This window comes from Parus major, chromosome 2 (assembly GCF_001522545.3).
Source record: "Parus major isolate Abel chromosome 2, Parus_major1.1, whole genome shotgun sequence".
NCBI classification, from domain to species: domain Eukaryota; kingdom Metazoa; phylum Chordata; class Aves; order Passeriformes; family Paridae; genus Parus; species Parus major.
Genome location: NC_031769.1, coordinates 149,269,254 through 149,278,327, shown reverse-complemented (window position 1 = coordinate 149,278,327; position 9,074 = coordinate 149,269,254).

Below are 9,074 nucleotides of genomic sequence, written 5' to 3'. Positions count from 1 at the left end.
TTTCTCCCAAGCTCTCCCAACCCTTTTTGCCTCTTCTCCTGTCATGGTGGATCTTTGGAAGAGTTTTGCTCAGTCTTTTCTAGACATTTTTGAAACACTGGGAGAGGACAAGGGTTCATGTTTCAGACAAAAGGCAAGGAGAACTTCAGGGAGAGATGGATAACTTACCCAAAATCTGTCTGAGGAAATCAGGTAGGGCTTTGCTTGGTCAGTGGAGACTGGCTTTGGAGCAGACATCCACCCCACACCTTCCTGACTCTTGTATGGAGCTGGGACGACTTGCCACCTAATTTTTTGTTAAGGAGAATTAATAAAGTGATCTGTGATTTCCTCCTAGCTCAGCTCAGGCACGAATCTTTGTAGAACAGCCTGGCCCTGGTTTGTTGCTTCAGCTCCCAGCCTGAGACACCTTCCCAAGAGCCTGGATCTGTCTAAACAGATTCCCTTGGGAGCAGCAGGATTAAGGATAAACACAACCTAGGTGTACACAGAGCTAATCTCCCTACAATATTTCTCTGACTATATTTTGTTTATTCCTTGTCCCCAGAGGGAAAAGCAGGTGAATTCCCTCTTGGAAGCCCTCCTGGTAAAATCCAGCTTGGTGACTGCAGGATATAGCTCAGGAATCTGGGAATCAGCAGACAGCCCTGACAGAATGTTTCACTGCTGCCTCTGAAAAATAGGGATGTGTGTCATCCTTCCAATCCTTGCAGAATGGAATCAGTCCAGTGTGTTTGCTAATTTTTCCTTGGAGGAAGTGTTCCAAGAGGCCAAGGCAGTTGTGACTTCCTGCTGGGACTGCAGAACCCTTCAGTGACGTCCTGAGGAGGAGGCACCGAGGTTTTCTTTTATGTCCCTGCACAAAAAAGCCCTTTGCTGCTGCTCCTGAAAATGTGAAGTCTGAATTTCAACAGTGCTTGAGTTGTTCCATCTGGAAGTTAATCCCTCTAATTCGCTGGGACAGGGACACCTTCCACTATCCCAGGTTGCTCCAAGCCCTGTCCAACCCGGCCTTGGACACTTCCAGAGATCCAGGGGCAGCCACAGCTTCTCTGGGAAACCTGTGCCACCCTCACAGGGAAGAATTCCTTCCCAACATCCCATCCATCTCTGCCCTCTGGCAGTGGGATGCCATTCCCTATGTCCTGTCCCTCCATCCCTTGTCCAAAGTCCCTGTCCAGCTCTCTTGAAGCCCATTTAGGCACCAGAAGGAGCTCTAAGGTCTCTCTGGAATCTTCTCTTGTCTAAGTGAACACCTGTCACCCTGAAAACTCAGTTTTTCGATCTTATGGACATAGTTTCTAAAAACTTTCCCAGGACAGTGGCTGTAAACATAGATATGTATACATTATTTCTGATACACATCTTTTGATGGACATCTCTCATGGCCAGTACAGTTGGAAAGGTGTTAACCTGACTACCCTGGCCATGGTCAGAAACTTATAAATACTGAGAAAATAAAACAAAGCTCTTTTTCTTTCACCGCATCTCAAGCTGTGTCTGTGTGACTCACTTTGTGTCCAACAGCGACAAACACCCCCAGCTCTCCCAGCCCATCCATGCAGTGCCACCTCACTTTCCTGGAATAAAAACCAACCCAACCTGGATAGTTGTACCCAGAGGGAGCACCCCAGTTTGCAAGCAGAGCTGTGCGTGTGCTGAGACCAGGAAGCAGAAATGTGTGCTCCTAAGATCCAGGACGTTCTCCTCAAAACTGATTTTAAGAACAAATCTGGACGGCTTCCTTCACTCCGAGGAGGATTCCCGTGGTTATATAAGGAGATTATCTTTGACTTCAAGGCTGTGTCAATGTGACTCAGGCCCTCAAGGGCAGGGCTGTGTCACCAGGCCATGGTTATGAATTTGCAAATCCCTGCTCCCTATGGCAACCCCACCATCCCCTTTGCAAACAAATTGGGAAAGGACTTGGACCCAGCACAGGCATCCAAGGGAGAATGGAAACTCTTGATGTTTGGAAAGAGATCTGGCTGGATGTGACAGCAACTAGTGAAAGGTGTCTTGGGGTAATGCAGAAATAAAAAAAAGTTATATAAATATTTTTATTTTAAAAATAAAATAAAAGTTGCCTCCCAGTATGGATCTGGAATTACCCATGGGGTTGGAAGGCAGCTCTGGAGTCTGTGGTCCAACCTCCTGGGCTGATCTGGGAGACAATTCAGCTGCTTTTCCCAACAAGTGGATGGACGTGCTGTTCCAAAACCCATTTTTATAACTTCATGGAGCTTTGCAGACTTTTCTTAGGCCACACTAAGATGAAGCTGGGGTGGGAACTGAGTCATTCTCCACAGTTCTCCCTTATTCATGGATGAACAATATTGAATGGGATAATAGGATGGTTTGAGTAGGAAAGGACTTCAAGATCATCCAGTTCCAACGCTCTGCCATGGGCAGGGACACCTCCCACTCTCCCAGGTTGCTCCAAGTGCCACCCAACCTGGCTGTGGACATTCCTGGGGATGGGGCAGCCAGAGCTTCTCTGAGCAACCTCAGTGCCAGAGCCTCACCACCCTCACAGGAAAGAATTCCTTCCTAAATTCCAATCTAAATCTACCCTTCCTTTCAAACAGAATTGTGTCTGTCTGCTGGGGCACGTTTAGAACTTGATTTTTTTGGAATAATTAATAATTTAAATCTCTTCACAAACCAGAGGTGTTTGTTTTTTTTATTTTATGAACTTTTACAAAGGGCTTTAGTTCAGTGTCACACACAACAGGTTTATGACACAGCTCCCTCGACTCTAAAATGAGAGGAATATTTATCAACCAGCTTTGATGCTGAACTGTTTTTTTGTCTAAATTCAGGCTCCTGAGCTCCTCAGAGGAAAAGTTGTAGAGCTTCAAAGACTTGTTCCAATAATTTGTTATCTTGGCAAGGAATCCTTCTCAGTGCTCCCATTTGATTGTATCCAAGGAATTCAGGACACTTTCCAGGTGCAAAGTTTTCCTGAGAGAAGGACCTCACAGAAAACTTGGCTGGAAGTGTTGCATTCTCCACCCCCAAAACCAAGGTCTGGATGCCCAGTGCATTCTTGTCCCATTTATCAGCCAGAATTAGAATATGCAGCTATTTATAAGGAAAACCTACATCTGAATCCCATAAATAGAGTGGGATAAAGCCCCGTGAGGCATTAAAAAAAAACAACCATTGGAAATAACAGTGCTGCATTTGAACAGCTCAGGTTTGTCATGGGCCTGCTTTCTTTAAAAAGATGTTTACTCCAGTGGTGACTAATTCCATGCATCTTTCCAGTAGGATGGCAGGATACAGCCCAGGAACAGAACTTTGAGTTTCCAAGAGAGAAGAAATGTGGTAAAATGAGGAAGAGGAATGGTTCAGCCTTATTGCTCCACCTGTGATTGGTAAAAAAAATGATCCTGCTCTGGACTGGACCTGCCTGGGCTGGAGAGAGGAACCTGCTGCCACCCATCCCTCTGGGACAATCATTCCCTTGGGATTTGGTGAATCCAGGACATGGCAGGGACATTTCCTGGGGTTATTTCTACCTCAGTGCTGGAAGGAGGCGACTCTGTCATTCCTTGTCCCTAAAAACAAAGCACAAAGATCTTGGAGCCAATCCAGCTGCAAACATCTGGGGTCTTGCAGTCAGCTCCTACAAGCTCCTAGAAGCCTCATTAAGCTCAGGTGCACCTAATCCTTAATGAACCAATAATGACGTCACAAGTTGTTCTGGAGTTTGGATGATTACAGGACTCCACAAAACCCATTAACTCTTCCTTGGCCTCCAGGGCTGGCAAGAGGCTGCCAAAATAAACGAGGTTATTGAGCAATAAGGGAGAAACAAGAACACAGATCCGTCCATCCGTCCATCCATCCATCCATCCATCCATCCATCCATCCATCCATCCATCCCCTCCCAAAAAAACCCTTCCACTCCCCAGGGCTCCTAATCCAAACACTGCTGGCACCACAGTTCAGAAGTTAGGACATGGATCAGGATGGATTCCATCACTCTGACTCAGGTTTCTGGGAATTCTCAGCTTGAACAGAGCTTTCTTGAGCAATTCAGAGTGGGGGAACCAGCTGTCTGCTTGTGGGGTTGAGCTCCAAAGGTTGGAAAAATCCATGGAATCACAGCAAGTAGAGAAATGACACTGAATAAAAGACCTGGATGAAGGAAAAAAAGAGGTGCTGAACACCTCATCTTAGACTAGAAATTAGAAGGGATTTCTTCACAGAGAGGGAGGTCAAACACTGGGAAGTGAGAGGTGTTCCAAACCTGTTAATGCTTCAGAAATATTTGGATAATGCCATTTATAACAAGGTTTAACTTTTGATCAATCCATAGGTGATCATGCAGTTGGATTAGATGGTTATTGTAGGTCACTTCCAACTGAAATCCTTCCCTTCCCTTCCCTTCCCTTCCCTTCCCTTCCCTTCCCTTCCCTTCCCTTCCCTTCCCTTCCTTCCAGATAAAAAGGGAAATTCGATGCAGGAAGACACATTTTTTTGCTTTGCTTCCATTTCTCACAGGACACAGAATTTCTGTAAGTTTTAGGTGCGTTCCTGTGACCAAAGATCGTCCTCTGAGCACAAAGTGAGTGCTTGACTCCACACACCTGATACTTCTTTCCCAGTGACCTCCTGGCTTTTCAAAGCAGCCTCCTGCCAGGAATTGGATTTTATTCCAAGAAAAAGGGAACACCTGTGGGACTCCCAGCTGTGTTTTTCTATGGAGTAAGGATTAATGAATTACCTTTTTAAAGGGGTAATATAGCTCAGAGATTATCTGAATAAAACATCTCAGCTCCTTTATCCAACCCAGGAGATGGACAACAACACATCACCCAAGGGCTGTTTTTGTGATATTCTCCTATCTGGTGACCTCTTGCATGGAGCTTGGATTTTTCAAGTTGACAGCCACAAACAATGACAATTATTGTGCTTGGAGTGCTGATCTTCCAGGAGAAAATCAAAATAGGCTGGAGCCCATGGAAATTCCACCCGAGAACAGGGAGAAGAAGAGCAGTCATTTATTCTCCATGTGGTTTTTTTGACCATCACAGCTGTGAAAGTCTGGAATTTGAGCCACAAAAATTCACAGATTTCAAATGAGTTTTTTTTTTTTTTCAAAGAAGAAATAAGAAAGAGAATAGAAATAAGGGTGGGAGCTGACTTTTAGAAGCTCAGGAGACCCTAAGCATGTGCTCCTTGAGTAGTAAAAACCCCTTGAAATACCAAGACTGTCTCTCTGTGCTTGAAGAATCCCACCATGCCGTGACATCTTTGCACAGAACTGGAACAGCACAAATAATATTTCAGAGACCCCTTTTATGATCCAAGGGCATCAGCAGGCTAAAATCCCTTCCTACTTGAATTCCCCAAAGTTCTTAAGCTGTCCATGGATGGTGGATGATGGCATTTTGTTCAAAACCCCTATTTTGTGGGGAAAAGTCAGATATTTTACTATTCACTCTCTCCTCCTTTCCAGTGTGACTTTCCTGCTCTGCTGTGTGCGTCAAAGTCTGTCACCATCTCCCGGGTGTTTGTTTCTCTTTCAGATTTGGGTGGCATCTCCCAAAGCACGGTGACAGCTGTCTTGATGCTAAAAACACCTCTTCCCCCGTGGCTTCTCTCCCTGGAGATTGGCAGCAGCCAGGAAAGATTAGGAACAACTTCTGGCTTGTTTTCAGCCCGGCTTTGTAAGGACACGGCTCATCTGACTGTGGCTTTGTGCATGAGCAGGTAACAACACCGAGTGGATTCGCTGCACTGAAGGAGTTTCTGAAGGCCCTGTGGATTTCAGGAAACAGATTTTTGGGTGGAAAACGCTCTTTTAAAGCTTCCATTGGGACTGAAGATACCTTTTTAAGGATTCAGAAGGTCCGTGAGGTAGGATGACATCAAAGCACATTGATAATCAGCTCATGCTGAGCCTGTTCCCAGGAATCCCACTTTGGATCAATGTGCCTCGCTGGGAGCACTGGCACATCCCTCTGCAAGCATCTCCCATCCCTGCTGGCTCCCAGCCACCCTCTGGAATCCTGCCACTGCCCAGGGCACAGTTTCGACTGGCACATTTCCACCCACCCCCGGGATTTCACGGAGGCAAAGCCTTCAGCCCAAGCCCTCGTGTTTGTGCCTCGTCCAGGGAACCCAGGGAGCAGCCAAGAAACGTGTGGAGCAGATTGCCTGAAAGAAGGAGCAGAGCTTCTCCCAGTCATCCCAAGCTCCTCTGCTCATCTGGTGAGGTTTTTGGAGGTGTCCTGTGCAAGGTCAGGAGCTGGATTCAATGATCCTTGTGGGTCCCTTCCAGCTTGGGATGTTCTGTGATTCCATGATTCCAAATCCAAAGGTGCTGCAGGAGCAAATGCACCGACACTGGAGTGCCTTGACTTCACTCAACCTGCTTTTCCAGGAAATCTTTTCTATCTCCTTCCCTGATTACTGAGTGAAAGACATTCCTTTTGCAAGGATGTGAAGGGATGGATGTCCCAGTTGCACCAGGACAAGAGTAACTCTGCTGCTCCTGGATGAGTCCATCATCTCTGTGAGATGTGCATTAAAACAAGATTAAGGCTGTGCATTAAAACAAGATTTGAACTGTGCCTCAGTTCAGGGGTGTCACTGCTGCTGTGACTGGGGACACATCAAATTGTCCTTGGAATGCTCAGGAAAGACCTGAAGGCATGGAAAAGATATTCACCTCTTGTATTACACAGGCCTGGAGTGCCAGGTCAAGGGGGAATGGCTTCCCACTGACAGAAGGCAGGGATAGATGGGATATTGGGAGGAAATTCTTGGCTGTGAGAGTGGTGAGGCCCTGGCACAGGGTGCCCAGAGAAGCTGTGGCTGCCCCGTTCCTGGAAGTGTTCCAGGCAAGGCTGGACAGGGCTTGGAGCAACCTGGGATAGGGGAAGGTGTCCCAAGGCAAGGGGTTGGAATTTGATGATTTTTACAGACCCATCCAACCCAAACCATTCCATGATTCCATTAAGAGACCTGCTGGCCAAAGGCAGCCTGTAGGATTTTTGTTCAGATTCTGGAGTAGGTTTTGGGGACTCTGATCCATGTATTTCATGTTTTGGCTTTCAGTTCCCTGTAATGTGTTGGATCTCATGGATTTCAGCAACTTTCCCAACCATGAGCTGGTGCAAAATTGTTTCCCCCCAAGGCACAACATCCTCACCCACATTCACTGAGGATATTCAAAAACTTAAAGCTCAGTCCTAAAGTTGGACCAAGCCTGGAGCCACCAGGGTGTGACAATTCCCATCTGTCCAACGGGGGCTGAGGAATAATCAGGACCCAGACCAGGCCACAGAAGGATTAAAACACATCCTAGGTGTTTTCCAACCTGATGGGAATTTGCAGACTGCAGCCCAGGTCTGTGCTGGAGGTGGAGCCCACCCAGACCATCTGCCCCAGCCTTTTACAACATTCTGAGTGTCTCTTTCACTCCCAAGTGACCCAAAATGACTTTTCTAAATTAAGATCCCAACCACGACACTGTGCTCGGCTTCCTTCCCCCTCAACACATCTGCTGCAGACACTGAAAGGTTCTTTTCACCTCATTTTTTGGCTTTGTTTTCAGGCCTGGAGCTGTACGGAATAAAGAGGGAAAGAGGCTTCTGTGTTCCTCTGGAATTAGGGATGTCAAGCAGCAGAAAAATGAAGATATCCAAGAGAGGATGTGCTGCTGTGTCAGAGGCAGATGCTCCAAACCCTCCAAAGCCTAATATGGAAAAATAGCTCTATTTTAAGACCGGAAAAAAGTGCACATGATAGGTTTGAGATGAGAAATAATTTGGGAGTGATATTGAAAATGATATCACTGCTGCTGTACTTCAGCGCTGCCAGGCTCATTCCATAATTAATAACTCCTTCAGATGGAGTGACTTTCCTTTGAGGGTGCAGAATTAAACATTTAAATCCCTCTCTGTAAATACAAGGCTGTGGCAGAGCTCTCCAGAAGCCTCGCAGCTACAATCTAATGTATATTTATATTCTAGATAAGTATTTTTAGCAAGAACTACAAGTCCTCTCTGTATTTGATGACATCAGAGCTCTGTTTTACATGCAATACCCCAACTGCAAAAAATATCCCGTTCTTTTTCCTGCTCTTGGAATATTGCAATAATTTCTGTCCTCGTCTCATCTCTCTTTCACATTTAATGTCTTTTCCAAGAGGGCTGGGTGGGGCTTTTTTCCTCTCTTTCACTGTCAAAGATGATAAAAAAAATTAAAAAATTAATATATTTTAATATTTTTATTTAAATTTATTTTATTATTAATTTACTTATTTTATTTATTAAAAAACTCATATTATTTTATTTTTAATATTTTAATTTTTTAAAGATATATTTTAAAAAAATAATTTTTTTAAAAAAACAAAGCAGCCAAACAGCTCCTGGTGTTTTCCACCTCTGCAATTGGGACATGCTGGGGTAACAACCACCACTCATGGCCTGACCAGTGTCCTGCTGTGGAAAGCAACCAGAAATGATCTCTGCTGGAAAACCCAGTCCTTTAAATATTAATCCTGCTGTTCCTGAGATGCTTCTCTGGGAATCCTGCTCGGGGCAAACCAAGATTGAACCTGGGTCCTCTTTCAGTTCAAATCCAAGCTGAGTGTTGTGTCTTTCCAGAGGAGGAATTATCTTTTGGAATGCCCACTCCACCTTCTGGAATTGTGGAGTTTGCTAGTAAAGGCTACTCAAGGCTCATACATATAGCCCTGATTTTTGGCTGGAGATGGGACTCAACAGGGCATCCCAGCTGGAATATCCTCACAGATGAGCCTCTCTTGTTCTTTACTCTCTGATTTCTGGGTGGAATAAAGCACTTCAGGTTTGTAACTGGAAGCAGGAGATGCAGATCAGGAAAAAATATCCTCCCTGGGAGGGTGGTGAGGCCTTGGCACAGGCTGCCCAGAGAAGTTTTGGCTGCCCCATCCCTGGTAGTGTCCAAGACCAGGTTGGACAGGGCTTGGATAAACCTGAGATAGTGATAGGTGTTGGAATTTGATGATTTTGAAATTTCCCTTCCCTTCCCTTCCCTTCCCTTCCCTTCCCTTCCCTTCCCTTCCCTTCCCT